This window comes from Polyodon spathula, chromosome 7 (assembly GCF_017654505.1).
Source record: "Polyodon spathula isolate WHYD16114869_AA chromosome 7, ASM1765450v1, whole genome shotgun sequence".
Lineage (NCBI taxonomy): Eukaryota > Metazoa > Chordata > Actinopteri > Acipenseriformes > Polyodontidae > Polyodon > Polyodon spathula.
In genome coordinates, this window is record NC_054540.1 from 7,186,896 (window position 1) to 7,207,396 (window position 20,501).

Sequence of the window (20,501 nt, forward strand, 5' to 3'; positions counted from 1 at the left end):
ACCAAGCGCCAAAATATGAGGAAACAGCTCTTAGTCTAAAAGAGTTTATTTCAGCCAAGTCCTGCCTCAGCTGTTGTTCCAGGCTAGTCATTTATCACACAGTCATTTCCCCAGCCAAGAAAGCCAGTCTTTCAGCTGACCAGCTTGCAGGGAGCAAAACACACATATATCAAGCGTCTAACTGACCTGAAAATGTGATGGGTTTAAAGGTATTATTGATGGACGTAGAACTGTCAAGAACTTGAGACTAAGTACAAGGAAACAAATAACCTTTTCAGGTAGGAACCAACCCCACAGTTTGGCAAAGTGATGGAGCACCAAGCAAATACCTGCATATTATATTAACATACTGGGTAAGTTCAGGGGGCAGAAGGCTTTGTTGAATGTGCCTTAAAGCAATTCAATGCGCTGCACAAAAAAAAAAAAAAAAGATCGTTGAATTAAGCATGTCAAAGGCTAATGATTGTACGAAAGCTTTTCCAGGTTTTTACCATCTGTCAGCTTTATGAAAAGCAGGTTAGGAAATTGGTTGTTCCCTATATGTAACGAGCAAGTGACAGTGATTCTTATAGATGACCTTTCAACATTGCTCTCATATGGGCTTAATTCAATGGCACCTCATGTTGGTAAAGCCAAATGTGGAAAAATTAACTGGTAATTATAGGTGGGGAAAAAATACAAAAATACACTGAGGAAACATTGTAATGAGAGAGGCGACGTCCGGTCTGTGAGAGGCAGGTGCAGTAAACCTTTAATGTTCGACTGGATCTGAAATTTGCTGATTGCGAGAAGGAGCTGGTACTGTTTACAAGGACCCAATAACTAATAAGTTCAAGCCTTTTAGGAAAAGGAGGAAGTGAGAGGCAATACAAAGCAGAACAAGATGGACAAATCGCAGACTACAACAAAGCAGGAAAGAATGTACCAAGTATATTCTGAAGATTCAGATATGGCCCTGGCACCCCAATATATATAATGTTGTAGTACAAAATGGGATCTGGTTAACATGTGTTGTATGTATACTCTATGTTTTATTGATCCCAGCAAATGACCATCGTATCACTCTTTTGGACTCAAATCATGCTGGAACATAGGGCTTAACTGGTCTTTAGTAGCTCTATAAATCAAATGTGGTGAAATGGTCACGCATAGGAAAGCCTGGTTTATTAGTTGCCAAAAGCACAGTAAATTAATTCAGGAAGACTGCTACAGTAAGTCCCAACAAAACCTCTTAATTCCAGAGATATTTTAGTATTTCACAGATTTTGTTGAAACTCTAGCCGTTACAAACCAGCAATCTAGGAAAGGCCTTTTCACCCATTAGAATTGCAATAATGTGGAAAACAAAAAAAGCACAATGGCAAAATATAAAACTATGACTAACATTAAAGCATGGATTCCTTAGAGCACAGGCAACTTTGTGTGTTGTAAGGAAGGATGCCGTCGGCATCTGGATTGTTCCCAGTTAATGTATCTACCTCAGATCAGCTGCTCCCCGATTCATGAAAAAAACAAAACACTGGCTTATTCATCCCCAAATTTAGTATGATGAATACCAATCATTGCAGAGACATTCCCCAATTAAAGCTGTCAGTTTCAATTCAAATTCCTATCTGATGATGCTTTCAGGATTTCATTCTGCTGCCGCATTTGGGAGTGGTCAGAAATTTGGGGTGGTAGAGTGAGGGGGGTCATGCCAATTTTGATGTCCCTAAAGACAATACTTTAGTAAGACAGAAGCAGGGGTCAGTTGGCCCTCCAGTGTGGACAAGACGTTTGCAGTACATTTGTATCTCTCTCTCTCTCTCTCTCTCTCTCTCTCTCTCTCTCTCTCTCTCTCTCTCTCTCTCTCTCTCTCTCTCTCATTATTGTAGAATTACATTGTGACTGCTGGTAACACAGTTTCTAAGAAATATAACAGCGATTCTGCTACCTCACTTCAACCACACAGCATGAGGATAAGCAGCAGTACATGCATGTGAGGAAGGATAGGTTGTACACGTTTGTCTGTGCTGTTTTGTCTAGCCAGGCTCATTTCCTCTAGTGTCTGAGCCTGTGCTTTGAGGTGCACTGCAGTACAGGTTACTAAGAACATTGTATTCAACTCTTGTTTTCACCAATTTAGATTTGTGGGGCAAATGGAAGGGGAGGGCAAGGGGGAGGGGGTGAAGGGACACCAAGGAGAAGCCTGGGTTAAATCATGAGTAATGCATTACATAGGTCGGATTCTTTGCAGATGAGATCATATCCTTTCCCTAAACTGCGAGGAACTCCTTTTCATCAGCCACTAAAACTACATAAATATATCCGCACAATGGAGCATCCATAGCTGGGGCCAGCGGTTCACTGTGATTACAAAAGGTTTATCTGGCATCCGCCCCCCCCTTCAACCCCTCCCCATCCACAATACCACGAGACGATGTCAAAGCGTTTCCCAGAAACAGATTTTTTTAGTTTGTTTATATTTTTTTCTCCTTTCAGAAAGTCTCCTGAATTATAGACACAGACACATAGAGAGAAAGAGAGAGAGACAGAGACAGACAGACCAACAAAACAGTGACTTGTTATCGCTCATACTCTTTGCCGTAAGGAGCTAGAATTCTCTTGCTATGTGAATATGAAATTATTATAAATCAGACATGAGGATGTCTCCCCTTGGCCCGAGGAGAATAATAGAGTTCTGAGGGAGAGTAGAGCTTGGGGGAGGGGGGGTGCAAGTCTCAAATCTGGAAGCCACCATTGTCCTCCTCAGAAGAGAATTCTAAGGGAACCAGAAGATGGAATGTGGCAAGCTTGTCGATGAACACAATGTTACTGAGGAGCCACAAAGGGATATCTCATCCTTTTCTTTTGCGAAGACGACTTCAATGAAATCTTTCTGTCCTGAGCGACAGCATCCGAGGAGCGCGGTGGGATAATGCTCTGTCCTTCCAGTGGGGAGTGTGCTGCACAAGAAAACATAGAAGGGACCATTAAAAAAACAGAAAATGACTTACGCATGACCCTTGAACCTGAGGAGTTTCTAAAAAACAAATACAGTAATTCTTTTATCTTTGCAACCATATTCCTTTACTAATTCAACACACTTTCTGCATGCTAACTATTGAAATAACTAATTAAATGTAGCTATTTTTGTTTATGATCTCACTAGGATGAAGTGGTTTGTGGACTTTCTATGGATCTTATTAAAGAAAAGGATGTAAGCACTTCTCACAAGTTTTTATAATACTTTCATTTTGGGGTTTCCTGGAATTTACAAACTTTTTGTTTTAACTTCTGGAAGTGTGTGTGCTTTTAAATATAACATTGTACATCTCTGGATAGTATCAGTTTTGAGACACACACAAGAATTCTCTTTTTTTGTCATGCAATCAGTAGTTTTTACAACATTGCCAGACAACAAACGCAGGCAAACTTTGCCAAGGGGGCTCAACCACGATCCCTTGTGTCTGAAGCAGAGCTATAACATTTTTTAATTACCCCAAATCACAGCTATTCCTGTGAATGGGTGCTTCTAAAATAAGACTTGTTTAGTGGTAGCTTGGGCTTGTTTTAATAGCATGTTGTGCTTCTATATACAATCAGATCTGGAAACACACAGTTGTAATGACAAGTTTGTTTGTAATGTGTGTGTCTATGAGAGTGGAATTTGATTTTTACCGAAAAGGTCCTTCTGAAGCCAAAACTTAGTCAGTTTGGTTGTAGATTTAGAAGATATTTAGACAAGAGGCATACTTCATATGCACAAAGGAGAGTCAGTTACTTAAAAAAAATTAAAATAAAATAAATTAAAAAAACTGATACGTTCTGCAGTTTGTCATGCTATGACCATAGCTACTTACAGCCTTTTCACACTTGCATACCCAAACCAAGCCGAGCCCACCCATCGCAGCTCAAGTGTGTTCAGTAGAAGCTGTACTGTGGAACGTGACGTCAAATTCAGTGGACAATGGCGCACAGAGGAGTGGTGTGGATTTGTTTTGAGAATGGCCAATGAGGTCGTACTGTCTGAAACAATAAAGTCTACCAAAAGATTTCACAGGAATTGAGAAATATTGTATTCATGTGCAAACTTTGACCTTTATTCCTGCACGTGGTTTTAGAAAACAGAGAAAATAATAATAATCTGTAGTCAGTCTGCATGCATCCATTTGTCTAGTTAGGGATAAAATAATATATTTGTACCATATGTACCTTATTACTTCAATTTGGCGCTGCAGATTTATTTAAAATTTTAATCAAAATGACTGCGGTGCTTAAAAGAAGGGAGGGCGGCCTTTATACAAGGGCAACCTTTATTAATACTACTATGATTTTCAAACGCTGCAATATTTTATTACATGATTTATGACATTTTAGAAGTATCAGGGTTGCTTCTTTTCTGTAATATGGTAGCCTACCTGTATGTAGCAGCGTGTGTGGCTAACCTACTTTGACTACAGTACATTTATCGGTGACAGTTACTGACAGCCTATTAGGTGGGAGTTGGAAGGTCAGGGGAGTACTGTACCAGCGAATCAGGAGTGTGTATTGGTTGTTCAGGGGCGGGACAATGCTGGTGTGGCAGTTAAATCCAAGAGTGTGACGTAGATGTTTTTTGGCACCAAAAATTACCTCAGAATATCAGTTTGATTTCTGTAAAAATTACAATATATCATACTCAGTTAATTTTTTTTTTTCTCACTGTAACTTGCTTGTTTGTAATTTCTCTACAAGAGAAACCAAAACTAAATCTTCTCATAGACAGTAAGCACACTGTTTTTATTTGTACAGGATTGAGTACGGGAATTACAATTGAACTAAAAACAAAACAACAAAACCACCTATAAGAACTTCAGAAGGACTGCTGTTCTGTACGTAGTTTATCTTGCCTTTTCTTTCAGAACTGTATAAAATAAAATGTGCTTACTATATGTTTGAGGCTCCCATCTCTTCAGGGGCGTTACATGTACACAGTCAGTGTTGAGCATTATATGTTTACTGTGTGTGTGTGTTTTTTTTAGTAGGTGGAGAAAAAATACCTTACTATTTCTTTATTGATAGCAGCATTTATTCGAGGGAGGCCTCTGTTATAAAGCTGATATGACTGTGGCATCAATACGAGGGAGTCTTTAATTCGAGGGAGGTGCCAAATTGAAGTAATATGGTATTTGTTAATAGCCCATACTAAAGCAACAAATGTTTTCCACCTTTAAAATTATGTGATAATTTAAAACAATGTCTGCAAATGAAACTGATACCGGTAATATAGAACAGGATGAGCTGTTGGAAAGGCAGATTGCCCATTGTGGGGAATCTGAATAGAGGTATAGGACAGTAATCTTTGAATTTAAGACATGACACTTGGATAAGCACTATATTGAATTGGTCTCCGTTCTATCGCAGAACTGTCCGGTCTAAATCATACTTAGGCTACTACAGTACTTTGCATGCGAAACTATCCTGCGTTTTCTGAAAACTTCAATCCATGTATGCAGTTGAATTCTAATTAGATTTTCTATTGTTAATCACGTAAACACAGAAAAGTGGTTTAGTTCCGTATTTCTCAATTGCTGTGAAATCTTTTGGTAGACTTTATTGTTTCAGACAGTATGAGTTAACCCCATCCCCCAGCCTTGCCCAACACCAAGCCAGTACCAGATATCTTGCTAGGTCAGAATTTCACGGTTCCGGCTCGGCTCGGCTCGACAAAATGACAAGTGTGAATAGCCATACCATGATGCCTCGGCTCTGCTCGGTTCCAGTGTGCAAGTGTGAAAAGGATATCAGTGGTTATTAGTCTCACAATATACTCCATGTTCCCTCCTTGTTTTGTTTTATTCATTATGCAAGCCTCTCAGGCCCTCGAGACTAGTTTGTACTGGGGGGGTGTCAGCAAACCTCCTATTTTGCAAAATGCTAATGCTTCAGCCTTTCATATCACTTTACAACTGAACTCTTTGATCTGTCAGCAGCCTTTATGTCAGGGCTGGATGTTCTAAGAAAACAAGAGCACATGCACAAAACCAAAATGCCTTCCCATTACCACCTGTGGAATCTCAGAGCTGAGAGAGAGAGAGAGAGAGAGAGAGAGAGAGAGAGAGAGAGAGAGAGAGAGAGAGAAAAACTTTTAGCAACAAGAAAGTACGGATCTGCCTGTGCTGTTAGAATAAGGAAGGAAGAATCGAAAAGAAAGTCCGGTAGAGGAACTTCAGCTGCAGCGCACACAATCTGATTCAGAACAGTTGAGGACAGCTGGAGGGAGCCGATTGGCTGAGTCTCTGTGAACCCATGCTTCCTGTGACCAGCTGCTGTGCTAAAGCATGAATGACAAGGGTAATAATTGATTACTAGCTGGCAGTTCAATAGGAAGAGAGAATGAACAGGAAAGATGAGGTACTGTACAGCTGGCTAACTGTATTCCTATAAAACATTTCCAGTGTATGACTGGTGGCTGTTTATTGCAACTTAATTTTGACAGCCATTCAACATTTCTTTTGTTATTGACTGAATAACAAAAGACAGCTTCCAGTTTTAATTACATTTTATTTAGTGGTAAAAACTAAAGAACAACAGGTAAGCAAAACCATTTTACAGATCCTCTAACACCATGCACAGGGCTGGATTTCAAGTCCAAACACTAGAGATGAGTGCCAGTTACAGAACCAGGTGTCATACTAATAAACACCATAAAACCACTCAAGCTCCTTAAACATTTCATTCTCCACTTCTAATCCAAATTATTAGCCTGGATTACGTGGCCTTTTTAAAGCTAAGCTCTACTGTAAACTAATTAGCGTTCTATTTGAAATAAAGAACAAACTGTTGCACATCAATGAAAAGAGGCCACTTCCAATGTGCACACCTGCAGGGATGATGTCATAGTTATCTGTAGGAACAGCTCTTGTATTTACACTGGCACTACAGTTAATGTGCCAATTTGAACACTGTACACGTGCCCACCATATTCCAACTTCCTGTGGTTCCCTCATACACAAGAGTTTCTTCTGATAACATTTTCTCTGATTGAACTAAGAAAAAGGATAATGTACATCTAGAAAGCAGGGGTCACAACAAGGGCAACTGCAACAAAACTGAAAATATATTACAAGAGGAATTCGTTCAGTTGTTAAAATAATTATTTTTCTCTTTTCTTCAGCCCTAAGGATGGAGCTGCACACCCAGTTCTTACTTTAAAAACAGCATATAAAGTAAGATAAAGAATAAAAACTAGTCTGAAGTGTACTTTTGTATATTCAAAACAAGTATTTGGTGAATCCATTATAATAAATGCAAAAGAGAATGATTTATTATGAAAAGTCATTTTTTTATTTAATGAAAGTTCCAATTTATCGCTTGAACTCTGAAATAATATACAGTACAACATTTCACTGAATAATGATTTTTTTTTTTTTTTACCCGCTGAACATTTTAAAAGGCAGTAATAGCTTTTAATTAGACTGATTTTGAACGGCCAGCATAATTATGTCTTTCATTTTCTGGTGTCAATTTCTATACAACTAAGATCATGATAATTATTAAAACTATATACAATATATATCGCAACAAAAAACAGGAAGTTACGTCAAATCAGGATGTTCTGAAAACTTGTCTTGAACCTGCCCAATAGTGTGGCAACAGGAAGAAAACACTTTTTAACGTTTTCTTCACCATTATTATTTACAACAATTTCAAAAACATCTTAAAGAACTAGAAGACCTAAACAGATGCAAGCAGGAAAAAATACAGGGAAGAACCAGACTGTCAGTGCATTTTTTCCCTCAATGGCTGAGGCTATCACTTCTCATAGAATTGCTTTAAGAGACTGCAGGAAGACAGAAGGGTGTCAGTTTAATTTAATACATGCCTGCTGCTAACATTTTTCTTTTAGCAGGCAATGATCATTTCTTTCTTTTTTTTTTTTTTATGGCCCATGAATTAAATATCAAATTACAATACAGCCCATGGTAAAATTAAGTTTGACGCCCTTATCAGCAAACAGGACATTATATATTTCTTTTTTATTTAATCAAACTCTGCCTTTGCCATATCATATTCGTTTCTTCATTATCCTGTGGACCAAAACAAACATTACAGTGAGGTCCTTGTGACGTGGACAGTGCTGTTGGTGGCCATTCCTTGCAGTTGATCGGATGTGTGGTTAATTGAGTTATGCGTGGGATTGTCTTTTCTGCAATGGCTCTCTTGTGGTGTAGATATATTGTATGCAGACAGTTCTTGCTCTTGGCAAATTAAAAAAATAAGTAACACACTCAGAATGCCCTCCCAAACATAGTTCTAGTAAGCAGTTATGAAATGCATCCCTCTTCACAGCAGATTTACAAAAAAATGATCTTTCCAAAGTGCTTTTTGTTCTAAACACAGCTCACGACGTATCGATGAATGTGTAAAATGGAAGGAATTCTGAACTGGTAATAATGTAACAAAGATTCAGCACAATTAAAACATATACATAGGTTCATGGAAGGGAAAACAACCTCATAAATCTCCACTTTTAATTGTTTTTCATTTCACTTTTACTTGTCATACAGTTCCACTCCATTGCAAAACATATATAATTGCAGTGTGCCTGAAGAGTATTTATAATAGAACTCAAAACATCCAGTAGTAACATTTTGTAATTCCAGTTTCTGTTCTGTCCTGAAAGCAAAGGTCAAATGTGAATTTCAAAAGCTTATACAATAAAGAGTGTTATTTCCTGCGATGCACTGTTGATACAAATTGCTTACTGGTGAAAAGAGGTAATGACGGATCAGACCCCAAGACATCAGCTTAGGGACCTCATCCAGTCTCCACCAGTAAAAGTTAGGACTCACCCAGAACTAGACTTTTACTTGGCATTAAACACACTTTCTTGCAACCTGATTTGTGTTTTACTAAGATGCACTCTCTAAAATTAGTATTCCAAGTTTAACAACTTAAGAGTCATCAGTCATTAGTTTGGGAAATAAAATTGTTTATAATTATGTCAGGAGCAATTATCTTTTTTGTACATCAATTAGACAGGTTAGAAATAATTCTTAATTATATGATCGTGGGAATTTGCCAAACAGCCATATTAATCTGAAACATATCCTTTTGAAAACGATGCCGCTTTGTTGGGTGTGTGTTAAGTCCAGATCACACCCATCTAGCATAACAGTACACGTTCAGGGGGGTAGACAGAGGAACAGATTAATCCGTCAGTCATATGTCTTTCCCATGTGGAAGTCTGGCTTCAAATCCAGGATCAGGTGTTGGGTCCAGCCTAGACCCCAATGGGCTTCAGTGTACATCCAAAACATTTGAGCACGAAATTTACAAGTATGAATTTAGATGAGGTGGTAATGTGGATATGGGGCAGGCAGCTACAATTACTTCCCTTTTTGAAGTTGTTGTTTGTTACCACATCCACTGCAAATGATGTAAATTGCAGCTACCTCAACAAGTTATAACTAATAAACAAATAACAAACAAGCAAAAATACAGCATCTGTGGCACATCATTGATGTGTACATCTGTTCTTAAAACGCTATTCAGTAAATCAGTATGACATTAGTTCAATGAAAACAATGAAAGAGGCGAATAACACAATTTGGACTAACCCTAATTACAAGCACTAGCAAGACCAGTCATATTTTACTGTAATATATTAATTTATAGACTTCCTTCCTTGAAGGAAGGGCAGCTACATTTGCGATCCTTTTTTTTTTTTTTTACCACTAACTGACAACTAAAGTTCCCTCAGTTGCTTCAGTTGCCAGTAGACATCGCAAATGAACTTGTCATTAAACTTCCTGAATGAAGTTTAAAATTGGACTTTTTTTTTTGTGTCTCGAGGATTCTCAACCAACTTTACAGAGACAAAGAAGTACAACATTGTTGAACCGTGTTTAAACTGTGCACGCTTTCGGATGCAGCAGTCAGGAAACAAGCAACGCTCTAAAAGCATGTTTTATCGGTTTTGGTCATCCATGGAAGCTGCACAAAGTGGAGTTACTGACTCAATGTGTTAGCTTCCCTTAGAGACAACTACATTCATACTTAAACATAGTACATACGTACAGTACATGCACATACAGTAATTATACAACAAGTGTTGAGAGACCTAGCATTAAATAAACCATATAACACAGGTGAGGCCATAGGCTGAGTGCATTCAACCACCCAGAAGTGCAGTAAGATATGTCTTACTGCATACCCTGGATTTCTTTTTTTAAATGTTTCTATTAAGTTTTATTGAATGTATTCTTCTGCCAGAGCACACTAGTTCCTAGACTCTGTCTTTGCAAGATGCAAATTTTCTGGAAAAACTTACTGCTGCATAGTACATTTGTTTATTTATTTTAAGAAAGTCAAGGTTATTTTACTTATTTATTTTTTTACAGTGCAGCTTGAATGTATTATTTTCCTGTAGTAAGGGACCACTACAATGAGATCTGCTATGGCTAAGAAATCTTCATTCTAATTCTCAAAAAAAAAAGACTTACAAATAATAACCTGCTATGTTTTATACAGTAAACGCATTAGCAAATTAATAGATACTTACTACATGGGCTTCTAAAAGTATAAGATAGTATGCTGGTTACAGATACTGTGTTTTTTTTTTATAATGTGTGTGTGTGTGTGTGTGTGTGTGTATATATATATATATATATATATATATATATATATATATATATATATATATATATATATATAGAAAAATTCAACTCTATGGTTAGATGATCTAATCTGTGAATTTTTATTTTGCGAGGTAACAGCAATGTTGAACAGCAGTGTGTTGAAGCTCACTTGCAAATGGAAATTCCTTCGCAGGAATGACTCACCCTTTTTAATTATTAAACACTGTCACTTGCAGCTACCTAATAACTGATAGCTGAGGCTACAGCATGAATCACAGTCTATTCCCGCTAGAATTACTTGAAAGTGACTAGTGTCCTCCTACACAGTTTTGAAGTGCTGCAGCAAGAGTGGTTAACAGAGCTGAAAGGATTGCAAATCAAGACAGACCTTAGATTCTCTTTGCAGAAACCAAAATGTCACTGTAGCCTTCCCTTTTCATGCAAAAAATCAAATATCATTAATAACTTTCAATATAATACCTAATACAGAATTCCAAGTACTGTATGTTTCAATTGGGAAATGGTCATTTTAATAACCAGCATAATTTAACTTCAACAAACAGTGGAGTAGTTTTTGCAACCATGACCTCACTATTACAATAATGTGTTTTCACCCTAGGGGAGACAGGCACACATGTGCACCCCCCTGTGCTGCCTGCCTGCCTGCAGCTAAAGGTAATCCTTCTGGTTGCCCTCCAGCTGGGGAACACCCTTCTGTACTGCTGTAGTGTAAAACCAGGTGGCAGACATTTCCCATCAGCATGCTGAAGTGGCCCAGCCAAGAAATATAGAGAGCACCGGCTGCTGTTGCCACTGTTGCCCCATCAGCTGAAGTCACCAGAGGCCTGGTTGGGGTTAGGATCCAAATTGACTTTGGCCTTCATATACTTGGGTCAGAATGTGAAACTCCTTAAACCAGCTCCCTCCGCCGCACCTCCTTATAGTGGAGGCTCACACTTTAACTAGCGCTGCTTCACCCTGCCTGTTCTCACTATCTATCAATTCAAACATGTCCTGGGCTGCTGCTTGTGTCAGAGATTTTCTGAACAGCATCTTTGTATTGCATTCACCTGATGTTATCATGGAAGCTTGTGATTTATATTTGAAGCTGTCTCCCACAATCATTGTCAATTTTAAACATTTAAATTGATTTATTAAGTTACGTCAAGTCTTTCCCCTGCCTTCAGGGGGCAACTGATCATGCGTGTTTCATAACATTGTTTTCTGGGCCAATATTCTAAGCTCTTTGACTGCACTGACCTGTCACACACACACACAACACAGTGCTTGGAGATTCAACAAGTTGAGACGCTGCAGTTCTGGATTCTATTTAAAGACTAATGATGACATCACAACAAGCTCATTTTGTGACTCAATTTCGATTTCCTTTATTCTTCAATGGTCTAGCCTTCTGTGCAGTCCACTGTGTTTACTTCCCAAAAGGGTAGTTTTAGCTTTACGGCCACCTGTTTTCTCCCGGTTTGAAATATGCTTGCCTGCTTTGAGTCAAAAAAGTCATGCTTCTGCTATGTGTGAGTAGAAAGCATTGCAGCGGTGGGCATCACAAGCACTTTGTAAAAGAATCAGTATGTTGGAATCAATTTTGCCTGACTGATTAACTTTCTTTTTTAACAGTCATTTGTTCAATAATTATTTTCGGTCGGCCTTTAAATGTCTGCAGTGCAATGCTGGTTAAAATGATTAATCAATGCTGAAAGCATGCAAATTGGATGTCGATCAGCTATGACACAAAACCTGTGAAACTTGGTGCACAATTAAATTGTTTATGGTGTTTCAATGAAGAACACAAGTCGGTTCAAAACAAATACAGTACATTCCTCTAAAAGGTGAGGTATTTAGTACAGATTTGATTTCAGAATGGGTACCCTCAGCTCTGTATTTTCAGAGTTTGATTATTTTTCCTTAGACAAAAAACATTTTACAGAAACACCTGCATAGCTGATTTATTTATTTATTTATTTATTTATTTTTAACAATACGTTTTAAAACCAGATGGGGCATTACACCCACAAATATTAGTTTAAAGATTTCTGGGTCAGATATCACCAAAATCCAAAAACCAGAAAGAAAGCACAACAGCTTACCTCATGAAATAAACTGTTCTGTTTAAGTATTCTTTTACAGACTAGTAGAGATCCCCAAAAAACAAACAATAAAAAATGCACCTTAAGGAAATCCCAAAGAACAATGCTGTGCAACACTGGAGGTATGTGCTACTGTCTGCTTTGGTGAAAAGGAAACTGAACATGTATCTGGATTAAATTACTGTTCAGAGCAGTTCTTTACTGTATTCCTTTCAGAAAGTCTGCATTTGCCCTGGCAATTTTTGCTAAATAGGACCCAATAAGGAACATCTTATGTAATAATTTAAGGTATCGAATCAGATTTATTCAGCTCCACAGTTACTGACCTTTAAATGTTTGAATGACACTGACCTCTGCATCTTTCCCCAAGATAAAACCACATATGAGTCTGCATTGTCTAATTATAAATTCAAATTTACCACAAAATGTTGAACTGAATGACTTGATGAAGTTGTGACATATTCTGTTTACCCTGCAAGCATTATTTAACCCAAAAGGGGAGCAGGATGCTGATGCTGGAGCCCAAATGAGACACAGCAATCGTGGATTCTATTGGATTGAGGCTCTGCTCCTCAGCCTAAGCTGTAATATTGGAAGGGTTCAGAAAACATCTTTTTAAAGTTAAAGCGATATTGCCTACCCACTACCTTCTATGTCTGAACACTGGCTGTCGAGTTTTCCAGAGGACCAGACTCTTAACTTTTCCAAGATGGAACACCTTTGCCTATGTTAACTTTCGCTATTCTACAGCATTGAAGAAAAGAAAAAAGTTATTGCCTGAGCTCTAGCTACATAAGAACATAAGAACATAAGAAAGTTTACAAACGAGAGGAGGCCATTCGGCCCATCTTGCTCGTTTGGTTGTTAGTAGCTTATTGAGCCCAAAATCTCATCATGCAGCTTCTTGAAGAATCCCAGGGTGTCAGCTTCAACAACATTACTGGGGAGTTGATAGTACATATCAATTGTATCTGTATTACAATCAATGAGGCCCAAAATGGAGACCCACAATTACACTTAGTAAAATACATAGCATAGTGCATTTAAACACCTCAGTAGAGAGTGGAGTTTTCAAATTTCAGTGGTGAATTTCTACATTTTACATATAAAAACAAACAAACAAAAAAAAAAAACTTAACTTAAATTACAGAATGCACTTTATCATTGCCTGAGTTGTTAACGTTGTGTACATTACAGAATGATCCAAGCAACTGGAAAATGCAATTAAGAGTTTTCTCAATTGACATATTTATTTGTCAAGCACTGCGTCCTGAAAAACAAGAGCTGGTTTTCAGTTCAGCCTTCACCCAAGGCTGTGGCTCAGAGGAAAGTACATTAACCTGGGTGGGCCAGCTATCAACAGAAAGGGGGTAGTTTAATGGTCATTACGATGGATATCACTAAACCTACCATGTTACCTCTTGTCCTTGAAGGCATTTCTTGATACCCTTGCAGTAACCCCAAGCTGCACGGAGGGCACAAAGTACTCTTGGCATTCCTGTTAAAGTGATTATTGGGCAGCTGCTCTCTCTAAAGCTGCAGTTGCTCTTCATGCAGGACGCTCACAATGTTTCCTCTTTCATCCTCTCATAATCTGGCATGCTGGAGCGGCAGAGAAACAGATGTTTCCTTTATTCAGCTACTGATCGCAGACAAATTGAGGATAATCTACAAAACTCTCACTGATGACATTTTTCTTGAAAAAGAAGGCTCATTTAATGCTGGATTCTTGCTGTCCTCACCACCTATGTTAAACAAGGGCTCCAAAACAGGAAATTGCAGGACATGTGTTTAATATCTCTTAATCTAACTCACCCTTTGCCAGGATCCCGTAGTCATTCAGAAAACCATTTACCAAAAAACTAAACAAAAGGGGTACTAGTGGACAACACTTGTTGCTACTACTGTAACAATGGGATCTACATGAAATTAAACTGTGACCAGGGCAAGACTTGGCACAAGCATGATCTTAAGTACAGTTCCTAGTAAGATCACCAGGCATGGTATTTTCATTTTTGTATGTGTGTGCAGTATGTTATGAATAGGGTTTCTGTTTTTCAGTTTTACCCCGACTTTTCTACTCTCTTAAAAATTAAATTGATACCTGTTAAGCCATTCGTTGATCACAAATGAGAAACGCATTAAAAGTAACATTTATTTAATGTACTTTTTTGTGAAACTACTTCATGGGCTTTTAAATCATAAGGCTTTTTCATTTCAAAGCAGAAGCAACTCATCTTTATTAATGTAAATACAGTTATGGATACCGATTGTAATAAACGTGTGTATAGCATAAACTATGTTATTTTTCATTATAGCTTTAATAAAGATAAGTTGCTTATTAACATGTTGAGATCTCATCCATCTTAACAGGTACCTATTTAACTCTTAAAAGGACAGTATAAAAGTTGGGTAAAACAAAGAAAATCAGACCTACTGAATTTGATTGGTTAGGGTTCATCCTAGCATACCTCTTTACTCTGGTCTTGGCATTACAGGCAACTATTAAACATCTCACGCGTTTGCTTGACAACCGCATGAAATTAAATCAAGGATCACACTGAAAGCTCTTATTCTTGCCTTTCTGCTTTGAACAACACAAAAACCTGGATGTGTTGTTTGGATTATCAATTTACATTTGTTGACTGGATGGGACTTTTAAAAAACTGGTTTGAGGAAATCTATAGGAAATAATAATTAAACATCACTACTTTAAAACAAACATTTATTCTGTTTAGTGCATCATATAGCAAAATCCACAGCGCATAGTAGGCTTGTTTTTTTTTTCTTTTACCCCAAATTGTCATGAACATGATTGTTTTCTAGATGGAAAAAACACTAATTTCAAGCCACTATGTTTACATTTGAATTGTTTATTTCAGGTTTGGTAACTTTTATGATGATTTTGAGTAGAAAACTTTGAGAACCTAGTCCATTATCGTGACGTAAAAGCACTAAGAATATACTTCAACAAGTGGAGCTAAAAAATTATGTGACCCTGAATGGGGAAACTAGGAGAGGCACCTTGGCTGTGACACTTACGGAAAACAATTAACAGCAACTGAAAGTTTTTTTTTTAAAATAAGAGTGTGACCACACATCATAAGTGATGACTTAGTTTCCAGCAGCACCGCAAACCAACCACTGCGTGAAATTTAAAATTCACTAGAATTATATTTAGAGGAAGCTCTAAATATAATTCTAGTGAATCCAGTGGTTAAAGAAAAGGGCTTGATACCAGAAGGTCCCCGGCTCTAATCCCCGCTCAACCACTAACTAACTGTGTGTGCCCCATCCGTCTTATTAAGATGTGAAACCAAGGTCCTACTGTAGGTGACTCTGCAGCAGTTGTTAATGCATAGTTCACCCCATATTCTCTGTAAGTTGCTTTGGATAAAGGCATCTGCTAAATGACTAGTTAATAAAAATAATAATAATAACAACAATAGTAATAATAATAATTTCTATCCTAATGGCAATTTAATTATACCTTTCTCCAAATCAAGGGAACAAGTTTCAATTTAGAAAAAGTAATGTTTATTATCAGGGCAACATACTGTAAGTTTATACATGTTTAGAAATAGTAAACACATATTATATTATTAGTACTACTAATAAGGTGCTATACTGCGTCACACAAACAACTGGATTGGATTATCCTGGTTTTCTGAGGACTAAATGTCACTTTAGCAGTAGCCATTGTGTATGTGACTTATTCCAGGTACCATAGCCTGCCTACTGCAATATAATACAGTACATTTCTGCTTTAGGATAAATTTGTTCATTCACAAACTCCAGACATGACCTTCTTAAACACATGGTTTACAGACCCTTAAAAAAGATGAAGACTGTATTTTTCATTAAAAGTTAAGTAAAGCAAACAGAAATAAAGTAATGCCCCATCTTTACAGCATTATTTTCACAAAGAAACCTAATTAATGACAGCTGTCAGTTCAACATTTGTTAACCTCAAAAGCAAGTGTATGTGTGTTGGGGTGGAGGTGGAGGGGTAAAGTAACACAAAAGGAAACTGGTACAAAAAGCTACGTACTATAGCAACTAAAAATAGCTTGAGTGCTCCTACTTTTCAACCACAGCTTTCTATTTTTGAACTGTTGCCTTCAGAATTCGAATGAAAAAAGAAAAAAGTTGGCATAGAGGAGAGGATGTAGGAAAATGTTTTCATGAATGGGGGCGAGATCGTCTCAAATCTCTTTTTTTCTTTACAAAGGCTGCTGGTTTCCTGGCAGCCATGTTACGTGTCAATGTGATGAGAGCCCCCTGTTCCTTCAGTGCAGCACATTGAACTTGACCCTCAGTTATTTGTGTCCTACAACTGAGTCAGGATGGGATTTCTAACTGAATGTTGCATTAAAACAACCACATAACAAACTACAGCAAATAAGCACCTATTGGGGTGACTTCTCGGGGGACTTTGATTATAGAAAAAAAAACATTTAAAACTTGACTTTCAGACTACTCCATGTTTCAACTTCAGTCATGCAAACAGCTTTTAGAAATCATTCACTAGGGGAAATTATATTTAATTTTGCATTTCTTGTTTTTTTGTTGTGTAATTACTGTGTAATTACTGCCTATTGACAAGTCTTAGCTTTGGCATGGCCCAGAACTAAAAAAAAACAACATTGAGGTTCATTGAGAGAGCTCTGACCAGCATCATGTCTATCTGTAGCCAGTGCTACTAAATAATTCGATTAGAAGCCAGAACACATGCAACAGTACCATGAGCTTGATTCTGGCAGCCTCAAGAAAGGCACAGTATCCCAAGTTTCACAACGTTAGGTTACGGATGTAACCCCGGTTCCCTGAAAGAGAAGACGACCATCATCCAATACCTTTGAGAGATGCCTGCCACAGGTCAGGTATTTACTGAGCATTTTATGTCAGAGATGATGATAGGCCCTTCCAGGGAGTGATGTCCTTGGTCCCGCCTCCCGAGGGAACCAACAGTCACTCCACGCAGCTCACTTCCTCTTTTGCATCGAACCCTCGGATGCAACCGATGCGACCTCACAAGGTTTGGTGGTCATCTTCTCTTTCAGGGAACCAAGGTCACATCCGCAACCTAACATTCCTTTTCAATTCAAAGAAGACCACCAACCAATACTTTTGGAAAAAGTATACCAACCCGTCACAAGGAAGCGTGAGCGGAGACAGCAGCCAAGGAACATCTTGCTAATGCTGAACTAGTGTTTGTGGTGCGAGCGTGCAACCTCAAGGACCCTTGTGCCTAAAGAAGGCAGAGAGGGATCTACCACAGTAAGTTGGTAGAACCTGGTGAAACTATGCAAAATAGCCCAGCTATCTGCAGTACATATATCAGTCAATGCTCCTCTAAAGAGGGCCCATGACGTAGCCACTCCTCAGGTAGAGTGTGCAGCCAACTGGAGGATCTTCCTCCTAAAAAAACAGAGGGGAGTGGAAAGCCTCTAGTTCCACTGACTGATTCAAGCGGAAAGCTGTAACCACCTTAGGGAGGAAAGCAGGGTTCGTTTGTAATGACACCTTGTTTCCATCGTCCCAAACAGGAGAACTGTTGCTTTCTCTGTCCAGACAATCTCTAAGAAGGCCGGGAACAACAGTATCAGCAGGAATGCATACAAGAGTGTCCTAGGCCACTCGTGGGCTTTGATGCCTAGTGGACTGCCTCAGCGGTGGAGGGATACCCATAGGGGGCAGTGAGTCGTCTCTGCCATGGCAGAGATTGACTCTAGCCTTCCTGAAACGTTCCCATATGTGTTCTACCACCTGAGGGTGGAGTTGCCATTCTGACGGATGAGGACCATCCCTAGAAAGGATATCCACCACCCAATTCACCACTCCTGGGAAGGTGAACAGCCTGGAGGGACAGTAGGTTCCATTGTGTCCAGGTGAGTAGCCGGAAGGCTATGTGATCCAATCCCGGGGACCGAAGTCCTCCCTGGCGGTTGACCTACGGCATTAACGACATGTTGTCCGTTGGGACAAGGACATGTCTCCCTTGGAGCACCGGAAGAAAATGTTGGAGAGCGAGGTGAACTGCTTGTAGCTCTAGCGCACTTACATACAGGAATGTCCAATGACTCACGGACTCCTCTGCCTGCCCAGACTGCACCCCAACCTAAGTTGTGAGGCCACAAGCCTTCAGAGGCCCTGTTGGGGCTGTTGAGGCTGGGGCTGGGCCTGCTGTCGGGGCTGTCTGCGTTGGAACTACCCCTGGGAGCGCTCTCGCATCAGAATCCCCCGCCCGGCACCTTCCTGTCATTGCCTGTTTAGTCAAAGTTACATTGATACTCAGTAAAGTGGCTCATTGTGGTTTGAACTGACAGACGGAACTTTATCCTAATTTGAATCTCTTACATCGGCTACAATGTACACACTTGTCTACCACCAAGTTCATCCCAGCATGTAAAAGGTCCTCTGCATGTTGCACTGATCAGTAACTTGGATGTTCGAAGAACTTTAATCTTATTCTAAATGGAGAACCAGAGACAGGTCAGTGACTTTGATAGAGACACTGTTATTAGTGCATGTCTTATGGGCTTCCGTCGTAAGTATTGAATTGGACGTCAAAATTAACAGCATGGAAAGCATTGGAAAAAACAGCAATCCCAACGGAGCCTCCATATTCCCTGCCAAAACCACAGAATTGTCTAACTATTCTTATAAGTTTCTATGTTAACAGACCCAAACATTGTGTTTCACCATTACAAAAACAAAGCAAATTGTTACTAGCCAAATTGAAGCACAAGAAAAAAAGAAGTTGAACTCAAAATATTACTGTGTTTTCTCTTTAAAGTAAATTGAAATTTTAAAAAATATATACCTTTTTTGGCCAAACTCTTCTTGACAGCCATTGCTGTAATGAACAAAGCTTGACGTGTAGCTCTGGGGTATTAAATTGGCAAATACCTTGGCGGTCTGTTCAAAATGTACTGCTGGTCAGGATTTCGACCGCAGCCCACCTATTGACTACCCTTGATATAAAGTATGTATGCAGCAGAGTAAATGTGGTTCTACGGTTGCCAGTATTAAGCATGGACCACACAGAGTAGACATTTTGGTAGGCAGTATGCCAACAGCACTGGTTATAACAAGGCAGCGAGTGAATACAAGTTATTTTTTTTTGTATATTGAATTGTAATCTTTTATTTTCTTGGAATCTAATGGATAGCAACAAAAAAAACATTTGAAAATTATTTAAAAACAGCTGATGTTCACATGAAAGCCATCTATAATTACTTAGAGCTGACAAGGAAATATTTTTTGGATGCATACTTCTCCATTTAAAAAGCAACTGGCACCAGGCTCCTTTACAGCACAAGCACTGTTAAAGACGGCATATGGGGTGTATGAAGAATCTCATTTTTGTTTCTCGATTACTCCTAAAAGGAGGTTTATATCCAGCTGTTTCTATGGCAAAAAATGTTATTCAGACCTTGTGATGAGGTTAACCATGTGTAGAAAAAAAACACTGTGGACTAAACTATTTCCAGAAATGATGAAGCATGAGATGTAGACTATGTAGCTAAGAAAAAAATATTTCATACACGTTTCTATGTATTAGAAAAAGTAATTAATGTTTATTAATATAACGAAACACTACAATCACATTTGCAAAAATTGTTCAATGAATGTAAAGATTTCTAAACAATGCATCAAAATATGGTGCTGCTGCAACAAAGAGACACATTTTCTTCATCAAGATCACAGCTAAGGCAATCGCTAGGGCAACCATTTCATTAAAGGAATGGCAGCTGCTCCAGTTGCAAGCAGCTTTTTCCTCCCACTT

At 38.6% G+C, this 20,501-nt stretch overlaps 1 long non-coding RNA gene across 1 annotated transcript in view; it reads right to left on the reverse strand.

The window, feature by feature from the left end:
• Positions 1-1,810: 1,810 nt before the first annotated feature.
• LOC121318078 overlaps positions 1,811-20,501 on the reverse strand; it is a 145,075-nt gene continuing 126,384 nt past the window's right edge. The window contains exon 3 of the long non-coding RNA XR_005950576.1: positions 1,811-2,945. This is a non-coding gene — a long non-coding RNA (uncharacterized LOC121318078). The remainder of the gene's footprint in view (positions 2,946-20,501) is intronic.